This window comes from Scylla paramamosain, chromosome 47 (assembly GCF_035594125.1).
Source record: "Scylla paramamosain isolate STU-SP2022 chromosome 47, ASM3559412v1, whole genome shotgun sequence".
Lineage (NCBI taxonomy): Eukaryota > Metazoa > Arthropoda > Malacostraca > Decapoda > Portunidae > Scylla > Scylla paramamosain.
In genome coordinates this window covers 6,600,396-6,613,726 of record NC_087197.1, presented here as the reverse complement: position 1 = coordinate 6,613,726, position 13,331 = coordinate 6,600,396, and the positions used below count along the sequence as shown (strand labels likewise).

Here is a 13,331-nt window from a genome sequence, read left to right as displayed (position 1 = left end):
GATATTAAGTGTGTTTCAGTAAGGTTAGGTGAGGTTATGTTTGTTTAAGTGAGGTTACATAAAAACTACACCTACATAAAAACTACACCTAACATAAAAACTACACCTAACATCACCGAATAACGGTGATGTTAGGTGTAGTTTTTAGTGGTTAGCTAAGGTTAGGTGAGATTATGTAATTGTTAGGTGAGGTTAGGTATGATTCGGTGTGGTTCGGTGACGTTAGGTGAGGTTAGGTGTCGTTAGGTAAGATTAGGTGAGGTTAGCTGTGGTTAGGTGTAATTAGGTAAGTTTAGGTGTGATTAAGTAAGGTGATGTTAGGTGACTTAGGTGATGTTAGATTAGGTTAGGTGAAGTTAGGAGAGGTTATGTGAGATTAGGTTAGGTTAGGTGAGGTGAGGTTAGACATGCCTATGTGAGGTTAGGCGAGGTTAGGAGAGGTTAGGTGAGGTTAAGTGATATTAGGTGTGGCTAGATGTGTTTACATGAGGTTAGGTGTGGTTAGGTGAAGTTAGGTGAGAATGGTAAGGTTAATTGAGGCTAGGTGATCTAAGGAGATGTTAAGTGACATTAGGTGAAGTTAGGTGAGGTTAGGAGAGGTTATGTGTTGATAGGTGTGGTAAGGTGAGGTTAAGTGAGCTTCGGTATTGCTAGCTGAGGTTCAGTGAGATTAGATAAGGTTAGGTGTGTTTAGGGGAAGTTTGGTGATGTTAGGTGTGCTTAGGTGAGGTTAGTTGAGGTTAGGTGAGGTTAAGTGAGGCTAGCTGTGGTTGGGTGAGCTTGTGTGATTCAGAGAGGTTAGGTGAAGTTTTGTTTGGCTAGGTGTAGTTAGGATAGGTTAGGATAGGTTAGTAGAGGTTAAGTGAGATTATGTGTGTTTAGGTGATGTTAGGTTATGTTAGGTGAGGTAATGTGTGGTTGTCTGAAGGTAGGTGATAATAGGTGAGGTAAATGAGGCTAGGTGAAGCTAAGTGTGCTTAGGTGAAGATGGTTGAGGTTAGTTTTGCTTAGGTGAGGTTAGGTTAGTTTAGTTGTGCTTAGGTGAGGTTAGGAAAGGGAAGGTGAAGTTAGGTGAGGTTATGTGAGCTTTGGTGAGGTTGGTTGAGGTTAAGTGTGCTTAGGTGAGGTTAGTGAGGTGAGGTGTGCTTAGGTAAGGTTAAGTGAGGTGAATTGAAGTTAGGTGTGATTATGTGAGGTTAGGTAAAAGTAGGTGAGGTTAGGTATGATCAGGTGAGGTAAGGTGTGATAAGCTAAAGTTAGGTGACCTAGGTGAGGTTAGGTTAGGTTAGGTGAGATTAGGAGAGGTTACCTGAAGTTAAGTGAGGTGAGGTTAGGTTAGGCAAACTTATGTGAGATTAAGTGAGTTAGGAGAAGTTAGGTGAGGTTAGGTTAGGTTAGCTGTAGTTAGATGAGGTTACATGTGGTTTGTGAGTTTAGGGGAGGTTATGTGTGTTTTTTCAGAATTAGGTGAGGTTAGGAGATGTTGTGTTAGGATAGGTGAGGTTAGTTGTGTTTAGTTTAGGTTAGTTTAGTTTAGGTGAAGTTATGAGAGGTTAGGTTATGTTATGTTAGGTTATGATATGTTAGGATATGTGAGGATAGGTGTATTAAGGAGAGGATTATTGAGGTTAGTTGTGGTTAGTTGTGTGTAAGTGTAATTAGGTGAGCATAGATGATTTTAATTATGATTAGATGTGATTAGGAGAGGTAAGTTAAGATTAAGTAAGGTTAGGTTTGGTTAGTTGAGGTCAGGTGAGTTAGGTAAGGATAGATGAGGTAGGTTTGCTTAGGTGAGGTTAGGTGAGGTTAAGTTAGGTTAGGTGGGCTTAGGTGACTTTAGGTGAAGTTAGGTGTGTTTATGTAAGGTTAGGTGAGGTTAGGTTAGGTTAGCTGTTGTTTATTGAGGTTAGGTATGTTTAGGTGAGGTTAGGTGAGGTTACGTGTGGTTAGGGGAGGTCATTTGAGGTTATCTGTTCTTAGGTGAGGTTAGGTGGGATTAGGTAAGGTTAGGTCAGATTGGGTTTGCTTAGGTGATTTTAGGTTAGGTTAGGACAATTTAGATTATGTTAAGTGAGGTTATGTGAGATTATGTGTTGTTAGGTGCGGTTAGGTAAGGTCAGATGATGTTAGGTGTGGTTGGGAAATTTTATGTGAAGTTAGGTGAGGTTAGGAATGGTTAGGTAATATTAGGTGAGGTTATGTGAGGTTAGGTGTGGTTAGGTGAGATTAAGTGTGGTTAGTTATGTTTATGAGAGTTTAAGTGAGATTAGATCAGGTGAGGTTATGTGAGGTTAGGTGTTGTTAAGTGAGTTATGGTGAGATTAGTTGAGGTTAGATAAGGTTAGGTGAGTTTTCGTGCGATCAAGTGACGTTAGGTAAGGTTCGTTGAGGTTAGGTAAGGTTAGTAGAGGTTAGTTGAGGATAAGTGAGGTTAGGTGACTTTAGATATGGTTAAATTAGGTTAGGTATAGTTGGGTGTGGTTAGATGATGTTAGATAAGGTTACATAGGAATAGGTAAAGTTAGGTGAAGTTAGGTGTGCTTATGTGAGGTTTAGTGAGGTTAGATGGGATTAGGTGTTGTTAGATGATGTTAGGTAAGGTTTGGTGAGGTTAGGTGAGATTAGCTGAGTTTAGGTGATGTTAGGTGGGGTTATATATTGTTAGGAGAGGTTAGATATTGTTATGTGAGGATAGGTGAGGTTAGTTGTGTTTAGGTGTAATTAGTTAATATTAGGTGTGATTAGGTTAGGTTATGTGAGGTTAAGTGTCTTAGGTGAAGTTAGGTTAGGTTAGGAGAGATTAGGAGAGGTTAGTTGATATTAGGTGAAGTTAGGTGTGGTTAGGTGTTGTTATGTGAGGCTAGGTGTGGTTAGGTGTGGTTAGGAGAGGTTAGGTGAGGTTAGGTGAGGTTAAGTGAAGTTAGCTGAGGTTAGGTGAGGTTTTGTGTGGAGATGTGGGGTTAAGTGTGGTTAGAAGAGATTAGGTGAGTTTAGGTGGGGTTAGGTGAAGTTAGGTGAGGATAGGTATGGTTACGAGAAGATATGTGAGATTAGGTGAGGTTAAGTGTAGCTTGGTGAAGGTTAAATGAGGTTACTTAAAATTAGTTGAGACTAGGTGAGGTTAAATGTCGATAAGTGCGGTAAGGTGAGATTAAGTGGGGTTCGATGTGTTTAGTTGAGGTTTTGTGAGGTTCGGTGAGGTTAGGTGTACTTAAGTAAAGTTAAATGAGGTTATGTGTGCTTTTTTTTTATGTAGGAAGGACACTGGAAAAGGGCAACACAAATCCAATAAAAAAATGCCCACTGAAATGCCAGTCCCATAAAAGGGTCAAAACATTGGTCGAAAATTGAAGAATAAGTGTCTTGAAACCTCCCTCTTGAAGGAATTCAAGTCATAGGAAGGTGGAAATACAGAAGCAGGCAGGGAGTTCCAGAGTTTACCAGAGAAGGGGATGAATGACTGAGAATACTGGTTAACTCTTGCATTAGAGAAGTGGACAGAATAGGGGTGAGGGAAAAAAGAGTCTTGTGCAGCGAGGCCGCGGAAAGAGGAGAGGCATTCAGTTAGCAAGATGAGAAGAGGAGTTAGCATGAAAATAGCAGTAGAAAACAGCAAGATATGCAACATTGCGGCGGTGAGAGAGAGGCTGAAGACAGTCAATTAGAGGAGAGGAGTTGATGAGACGAAAAGCTTTTGATTCCATCCTGTCTAGAAGAGCAGTATGAATGGAACCCCCCCAGACATGTGAAGCATTCTCCATACATGGACGGATAAGGCCTTTGTACAGAGTTAACAGCTGGGGGTGGTGAGAAAAACTGGCGGAGACGTCTCAGAACACCTAACTTCATAGAAGCTGTTTTAACTAGAGATGAGATATGAAGTTTCCAGTTCAGATTATAAGTAAAGGACAGACCGAGGATGTTCAGTGTAGAAGAGGGGTACAATTGAGTGTCATTGGAGAAGAGGGGATAGTTGTCTGGAAGGTTGTGTCGAGTTGATAGATGGAGGAATTGAGTTTTTGAGCTATTGAACAATACCAAGTTTGCTCTGCAACAATCAGAAATTTTAGAAAGATCAAAAGTCAAGAGTTCTGTGGCTTCCCTGCGTGGAATGTTTACCTCCTGAAGGGTTGGACGTCTATAAAAAGTGGAAAAGTGCAGAGTGGTATCATCAGCGTAGGAGTGGATAGGACAAGAAGTTTAGTTTAGAAGGTCATTAATGAATAATAAAAAGAGAGTGGGTAACAGGACAGAACCCTGAGGAACACCACTCTTAATAGATTTAGGAGAAGAACAGTGACCATCTACCACAGCAGGAATTGAGCGGTCAGAAAGGAAACGAGATGAAGTTACAGAGAGAAGGATAGAAACCGTAGGAGGGTAGTTTGGAAATCAAAGCTTTGTGCCAGTCTCTATCAAAAGCTTTTGATATGTCCAAGACAACAGCAAAAGTTTCACCAAAATCTCTAAAAGACGATGACCAAGACTCAGTAAGGAAGGCCAGAATATCACCAGTAGAGCGGCCTTGACGGAACCCATACTGGCGATCAGATAGAAGGTTGTGAAGTGATAGATGTTTAAGAATCTTCCTGTTGAGGATAGATTCAAAAACTTTAGATAGGCAGGAAATTAAAACAATAGGACTGTAGTTTGAGGGATTAGAACGGTCACCCTTTTTAGGAAATCCAAGGAAATCCAGAAGATCACCAGTAGAACGGCCTTGACGAAACCCATACTGGCGATCAGATAGAAGGTTGTGAAGTGATAAATGTCTAAAAATCTTCCTGTTGAGGATAGATTCAAAAACTTTTGATAGGCAGGAAATTAAAGCAATAGGACGGTAGTTTGAGGGATTAGAACGGTCACCCTTTTTAGGAACAGGTTCAATGTAGGTAAACTTCCAGCAAGAAGAAAGGTAGGTGTTGACAGACAGAGCTGAAAGAGTTTGACTAGGCAAGGTGCAATCACGGAGGCACAGTTTCGGAGAACAACAGGACGGACCCCATTAGGTCCAAAAGCCTTCCGAGGGTTTAGGCCGGCAAGGGCATTTTTTTTTTTTTTTTATGTAGGAATGATACTGCCAAAGGCAACGAAAACCTAATAAAAAAATGCCCACTGAAATGCCAGTCCCATAAAAGGGTCAAAGCAGTGGTCAAAAATTGGTGGATAAGTGTCTTGAAACCTCCCTCTTGAAGGAATTCAAGTCATAGGAAGGTGGAAATTCAGAAGCAGGCAGGGAGTTCCAGAGTTTACCAGAGAAAGGGATGAATGATTGAGAATACTGGTTAACTCTTGCGTTAGAGAGGTGGACAGAATAGGGGTGAGAGAAAGAAGAAAGTCTTGTGCAGCGAGGCCGCGGAAGGAGGGGAGGCATGCAGTTAGCAAGATCAGAAGAGCAGTTGGCATGAAAATAGCGGTAGAAGACAGCTAGATATGCAACATTGCGGCGGTGAGAGAGAGGCTGAAGACAGTCAGTTAGAGGAGAGGAGTTGATGAGACGAAAAGCTTTTGATTCCACCCTGTCTAGAAGAGCAGTATGAGTGGAACCCCCCCAGACATGTGAAGCATACTCCATACATGGACGGATAAGGCCCTTGTACAGAGTTAGCAGCTGGGGGGGTGAGAAAAACTGGCGGAGACGTCTCAGAACACCTAACTTCATAGAAGATGTTTTAGCTAGAGATAAGATGTGAAGTTTTCAGTTCAGATTATAAGTAAAGGACAGACCGAGGATGTTCAGTGTAGAAGACAGTTGAGTGTCATTGAAGAAGAGGGGATAGTTGTCTGGAAGGTTGTGTCGAGTTGATAGATGGAGGAATTGAGTTTTTGAGGCATTGAACAATACCAAGTTTGCTCTGCCCCAATCAGAAATTTTAGAAAGATCAGAAGTCAGGCGTTCCGTGGCTTCCCTGCGTGATATGTTTACCTCCTGAAGGGTTGGACGTCTATGAAAAGACGTGGAAAAGTGCAGGGTGGTATCATCAGCATAGGAGTGGATAGGACAAGAAGTTTGCTTTAGAAGATCATTAATGAATAATAAGAAGAGAGTGGGTGACAGGACAGAACCCTGAGGAACACCACTGTTAATAGATTTAGGAGAAGAACAGTGACCGTCTACCACAGCAGCAATAGAACGGTCAGAAAGGAAACTTGAGATGAAGTTACAGAGAGAAGGATAGAAACCGTAGGAGGGTAGTTTGGGAATCAAAGTTTTGTGACAGACTCTATCAAAAGCTTTTGATATGTCCAAGGCAACAATAAAAGTTTCACCAAAGTCTCTAAAAGAGGATGACCAAGACTCAGTAAGGAAAGCCAAAAGATCACCAGTAGAGCGGCCTTGACGGAACCCATACTGGCGATCAGATAGAAGGTTGTGAAGTGGTAGATGTTTAAGAATCTTCCTGTTGAGGATAGATTCAAAAACTTAAGATAAGCAGGAAACTAATGCAATAGGACGGTAGTTTGAGGGATTAGAGCGATCACCCTTTTTAGGAACAGGTTGAATGTAGGCAAACTTCCAGCAAGAAGGAAAGGTAGATGTTGACAGACAGAGCTGAAAGAGTTTGACTAGGCAAGGTGCAAGCACGGAGGCACATTTTCGGAGAACAATAGGAGGGACCCCATCAGGTCCATAAGCCTTCCGAGGGTTTAGGCCAGCGAAGGCATGGAAAACATCATTGCGAAGAATTTTAATACGTGGCATGAAGTAGTCAGAGGGTGGAGGAGAGGGAGGAACAAGCCCAGAATCGTCCAAGGTAGAGTTTTTAGCAAAGATTTGATCAAAGAGTTCAGCTTTAGAAATAGATGTGATAGCAGTGGTGCCATCTGGTTGAAGTAGAGGAGGGAAAGAAGAAGCAAAGTTATTGGAGATATTTTTGGCTAGATGCCAGAAATCACGAGGGGAGTTAGATCTTGAAAGGTTTTGACATTTTCTGTTAATGAAGGAGTTTTTGGCTAGTTGGAGAACAGACTTGGCATGGTTCCGGGCAGAAATATAAAGTGCATGAGATTCTGGTGATGGAAGGCTTAAGTACCTTTTGTGGGCCACCTCTCTGTCATGTATAGCACGAGAACAAGCTGTGTTAAACCAAGGTTTAGAAGGTTTAAGACGAGAAAAAGAGTGAGGAATGTACGCCTCCAATGCCAAACACTATCACCTCTGTTATGCGCTCAGCACACAAAGACGGGTCTCTGACACGGAAGCAGTAGTCATTCCATGGAAAATCAGCAAAATACCTCCTCAGGTCCCCCCAATTAGCAGAGACAAAACGCCAGAGGCACCTTCGCTTAGGCAGGGGGATCCTGAGGAGGGATTGGAGTGATAGGACAAGATAAAGATATGAGATTGTGATCGGAGGAGCCCAACGGGGAAGAAAGGGTGACAGCATAAGCAGAAGGATTAGAGGTCAGGAAGAGGTCAAGAATGTTGGGCGTATCTCCAAGACGGTCAGGAATACGAGTAGGGTGTTGCACCAATTGCTCTAGGTCATGGAGGATAGCAAAGTTGTAGGCTAGTTCACCAGGATGGTCAGTGAAGGGAGAGGAAAGCCAAAGCTGGTGGTGAACATTGAAGTCTCCAAGAATGGAGATCTCTGCAAAAGGGAAGAGGGTCAGAATGTGCTCCACTTTGGAAGTTAAGTAGTCAAAGAATTTTTTATAGTCAGAGGAGTTAGGAGAGAGGTATACAGCACAGATAAATTTAATATGAGAATGACTCTGTAGTCGTAGCCAGATGGTGGAAAACTCGGAAGATTCAAGAGCGTGGGCACGAGAGCAGGTTAAGTCATTGCGCACATAAACGCAGCATCCAGCTTTGGATCGAAAATGAGGATAGAGAAAGTAGGAGGGAACAGAAAAGGGACTACTGTCAGTTGCCTCAGACACCTGAGTTTCAGTGAGGAAAAGAAGATGAAGTTTAGGAGAGGAGAGGTGGTGTTCTACAGATTGAAAATTAGATCTTAGACCGCGAATGTTGCAGAAGTTAGTGAAGAAAAAGTTGAGGGGGGTGTCAAGACACTTAGGGTCGTCGACAGAAAGGCAGTCCGACCTGGGGACATTTATGGTCCCCTCCCCAGATGGGGAGGGGACCATAAATGTCCCCTCCCCTGTTGTTGTGGTGATTGTGATGAGAAAGATGGAGATTATGATGATGGTGATGATGATGGTGAGGAGGAGATGAGAGAGAGAGGAGGAGGAGAAAGAGGAGGAAGAGGAGGAGAGGAACAAATTTCTAATGATGATGCGGAAGAGGAAGAGAATATGATGATGATGAAGAGGAATATGATGATGATGAAGGAGGAAAAGGAGAACGAGGAGGAAAAAGAGGAGGAAGAGGAAAAGAAAGGTGAGGAGAATTATGATGATTATGATGACAGTGACTGAAACACACCGCCACAAATTGCGATGGTGGTGGTGGCATTGAGTGTATACTCAGCCAAAGAATAAATAAATAGATAAATAATAGAAAAAATAAATAAATAAAAGGTAAAGAAAAAATTCGAATAGAAATCATGCAGTTCTCTCTCTCTCTCTCTCTCTCTCTCTCTCTCTCCCCGTCACACACACACACACACACACACACACACACACACGTCTTGGATTAATGTTCCGTGGCGAATCTGGCAACGTAACGCTTCAATGTAAGACTCGAATCAGCGCGGGTTAGTCTCACGTGACAATAAAGACCATTGAATATAAGTACGTCCCCCTGGAGATCTGATATTACACCTCATCCTTAATTCTCGTATCCTCCTACACACTAAAGAGTGCGATAGATATTTCCCGCACTGTGAGACCGTGGACATTTGGCTCAGCTGCGTGAAGAATACTCGAAACAATGAACCTCCGAATTGAGACACTGGATCTGTAACTCTCAGCCGCCTTAGTCCTGCTCGCCTCGCCACTGCCGCGTGTTTACGTCAAGACAGCGGGCCGCGTACTAGTTTCCTCAGTACTTTTGCGTCCGTATCAATACCGTGTGCTGTAAACTGAACGAAGAGACTCATTCAGTTTTTGGTCGGCTCTCCATTATCTCGTGGTGACGTAAAGGTGACGGCAAGTGTGTTAGTTTCCCCGGTAATTGTGCCTCCGTAACATTACTGTGTGCCGCGGTCGTGAGAACTGCGAGGCGGCGGTGCAGACTGTGCTGTGGAGAGCCGCGGGGTGTTGGAAACGCTTGTCAGTCTCTTTAAAGGCGTCATATTCCCTCCCTGCTCTTCCCCGTATCTTCCTGTCGATGCTGGTAATGTACTAGTCACTATTTTGTGTGCATGTGTTTTGTTTATTTATTATTTGTGCATAGAGGAATTGGAAGGTTAACAACAGCCTGGCGTGTTTTTGGTCAACCCATATTTTGCGCATTCGTTCAGTCATTTGCTTGTTACTTGCGCAGAGAGGAAGTAAAGAAGGTAATAAGCCGCAGTGTTTCTGATCATCCTGTGTTCTGCGTATCTGTTTAGCCGTTGTTTATTATTTGTGCATTGAGAAACTAGTAGGAAACAGGATGCAGCGTCTCCAATCACCACTTGTCAACCTTCTCTTTGCCTCCCCATTTCAGTTGGTTTCCATGTTCCTGTTCATCTTAATAGTGTCACTGTTTCGTGCAAGTGTTTAGTTGATGATGTTGTTGTTGTTGTTGTTTTTGTTGTTGTTGTTGTTGTTGTTGTTTTATCTGCGCACAGAGGAACCACTAGGCTACAGCGTCTCAGATCATCCATAATCTTCCCCTTTCTTTCCCTGCCCATCACAATCTTAGCTTATTTCTTAACAATTGTGGTTTTCCATGTTGGTATTATCGTTAGTTCAGTGATGCTACGGATGTTTTCAAGCCACAGTTTTGACGATTTGCTCAGATGAAGTTTGTTTTATTAATCACTGGGCGTTTGAAGTTCTTGATGTCCTAATAGCCACTGGTCTTGTATATATATATATATATATATATATATATATATATATATATATATATATATATATATATATATATATATATATATATATATATATATATATATATATATATATATATAGCTTTTAATCTGATAGCTTCTTGGAGTTTGCATTATTTTCTTGTGTTCTGGTGTGTGTGTGTGTGTGTGTGTGTGTGTGTTATTACGTAGGTAACCAAGAAGATGACAAATAGCGCTAAATTCCTTACAGGCTCTTAAGACCTTACTTAAAACAAGTGAAGCTGCAAAAACCTATCAGACAACGTGGCAATCAATATACAAGCGTATAAACTAAACCTACATAATATTATTTCCACCTATCCCCACTCATGAATATTCTCAATATTGTAAAGTTCCGTATTGACTGTGCACTGCCAACTGCTGAGTGTCTGCCATTGAGTGGTGAGGGAAGCAAGGCGAGGGAGGGGCAGAGCTTTGGTAGCGTGGGTCAGGCGATGCAGTGAGCCCCGCAGATCCCATTTGAGCGAGGCAAAGGACGCCTCTCTTGCCTCGCTTGCTGATGGAAGATCCGCTCTCATTTCTGTCCTGACCTGAGGGATTATAAAACATAAATGCCCTGCGGGTAAACTCAATTCACCGCTGTCCCAGAACACACACACACACACACACACACACACACACACACACACACACACAGAGAGAGAGAGAGATAGAGAGAGAGAGAGAGAGAGAGAGAGAGAGAGAGAGAGAGAGAGAGAGAGAGAGAGAGAGAGAGAGATTGTTGAACGAAAGGCTAGACAAAAAATTGAGATGGAAAAAAAGTAATGAAACGTTGAGAGAGAGAGAGAGAGAGAGAGAGAGAGAGAGAGAGAGAGAGAGAGAGAGAGAGAGAGAGAGATTGTTGAACGAAAGGCTAGACAAAAAATTGAGATGGAAAAAAGGTAATGAAACGTTGAGAGAGAATTCGTTACCACAACTCGATTATTTTTTGTCCCTTTCTACTTATTAATTTACCTGTTGACTGGCTGAGTGGGTGGGTGGCTGGCTGGCTGGCTAGCTAGCTAGCTAACTAACTGACTGACTGACTGACTGAATGAATGAATGAATGAATGATTGGCTGACTAACTAAAATAGAGAGAGAGAGAGAGAGAGAGAGAGAGAGAGAGAGAGAGAGAGAGAGAGAGAGAGAGAGACTGCCTCAAACCACATACACACACACACACACACACACACACACACACACACTAAAAATAATTTATTCACTCTACAGTGAAAAAAAAATGAAACACATCAGTGTTACTACTACTACTACTACTACTACTACCACCACCACTATCACCACCACCACCACTATCACCATCACTAGCCACCACTACCACCAATATCCCAGTAACACTTGTAATACAAACCCCAACAAACAACAACTCTTTTCACTACACTACATCAGAAACCCACTACACACAGCACACAATCGGGATAATTAAGCCTCCCAGGGTACAGCTTAGCTAATACTTACCCCCCAGAATTTAATCCCTGATGGTCGGAAGCTTCGCCCATCGCCACGCGCCTTGCCTTTCATAAAACTGGGAAGGTTGACAAAAAGACAGGTAACTAGAGAGGGTAGGGATTACCGTCATTAATGCTACTGGGCTGGAAGAATAGGGAGGGTGATATCTTGATTGTTGGCAAGGTGGTTAATTTGATGGAGTAAAGATTGATTAGGTGGGAGAGAGCAGACAGTGGCCGGTTTGTTTACGAGAAGTCGGGTGAAAGAGACTGGCTAATTATTGAGTGTGGTTAAGTAGAGTGAATAGAAGAGACTAGCTGGATGGAGGAGACTATATCTAGTAAATTAGTTGGGACAGGAAAGACCTTTGAAGTGGAAGAGAGGAGAAATACTTGGTAATTGAATTCGAAAAAAAAACATTTGCTTGTGAGAAAGGTGAGATAAAGGAGACTTTACCTAATTGCATGAAACAGAGGAGAAAGTGGTTAGTTAGGATAGAAGAGGCAGTGAGTGGCTAATAAGATAAGATAAGATAAGATAATTTATTGGTCACATTGTTATACATATATGCATACATGTGAAATTCTTTTTGGCAAAAAACAGGCTCCAGAAGTACTATATATAAATAAAAGTGTGTCACAAAAAAGCATTAAAAGAGTTTCTATGAGTAAAAATGGTTAAAAATCACAATACTGCTGGGGACAAAAGTTTTCTTGTACCGCTCCGTTTTTATCAATGGCAGTGCCAGCCTTCGTCCTGACCTTAAAAACATATAACAATTATTAAGAGGATGAGTTTGGTCCTGCATTATTTTCCGAACTTGTTTTAATGCTGCCTCTTGATATAGATTGTCTATGAATGTTACTGTTGCCCCTAACTTTTTAGCCTTTTTGACTATTTTGTTTAGCTTATTTTTGTCTGATACAGTTAGCTTTTTGTACCAGGTAGTGACAGAAAAATTCAAAATTGACTCTAAGGTGGATTTATAAAACAAGCTGATTATTTTCTTGTCTACATGAACGTTATTTAAAATTCTGATAAAATGAAGTCTTTGGTTGCACTTTTTAATGACTAGATTTGTATTTGCATTGCCTTTGAGTTCATCGTCAATCACAATCCCAAGATATTTATATTCTTTTACCCGTTCCACAGGTTCTCCATTAATACTGATGGGATCTGGTGCATTTGTAAGCTTTTTCCTAAAATCTATTATCATTTCTTTGGTTTTCTTAACATTCAGTACTAAATAGTTATCTGTACACCACTCAACAAATTTTCGTACCTGAGTTTCATAATTTCTACAGTCATCGTTCAATATCTTTCCTATAATTACTGTGTCATCGGCATATTTGATTATGTTACAGTCATCAAAGACGCTCCTACAGTCATTTGTGTACAGGGTGAATAATACTGGGGACAACACACATCCCTGAGGTGCACCTGTGTTGGTAATGATTTTGTTGGACAGTGTGCTGCCTATTTTGGTGTACTGGGGCCTTTTTGCTAAGAAACTAAAAATCCAGTTTAAAAGGTTACTGTTATAGCCCATCGCTAAAAGTTTCCTTAAAAGTATATGGGGCTGTATAGTGTTAAAAGCTGAACTAAAATCTATAAATAAAATTCTAATTGATGAATATCTTTGATCTAAGTGTTTGCTAATATCATTCATAAAAGTTAAGCTTGCATCTTGAACACTTCTATTTCTACAGTAAGCGAATTGCATTTGGTCTCTAAAACATTCCATTCTATCACATAAAAGGTTTCTAACAATATTCTCCAAACATTTCATAATATTAGATGTGAGGGCAACAGGTCTAAAATCATTAAAAGTATTCGGAAAAGGAGTTTTGGCAATGGGTTTAATTTCTGTGAGTTTCCATAGATGAGGCACATCTCCCTGGTCGATGGAATCTTGGAAC

The 13,331-nt window shown here is 41.5% G+C and overlaps 1 protein-coding gene across 1 annotated transcript in view; it reads left to right on the top strand.

Annotated features, from left to right (window-relative positions):
- The first annotated feature begins 8,659 nt into the window (after positions 1-8,659).
- The window catches only part of LOC135095140 (ankyrin-1-like), a 130,018-nt gene continuing 125,346 nt past the window's right edge, over positions 8,660-13,331 (top strand). The window contains exon 1 of the mRNA XM_063995908.1: positions 8,660-9,241. The gene's annotated coding sequence lies outside the window, so the exon portion shown is untranslated. The remainder of the gene's footprint in view (positions 9,242-13,331) is intronic.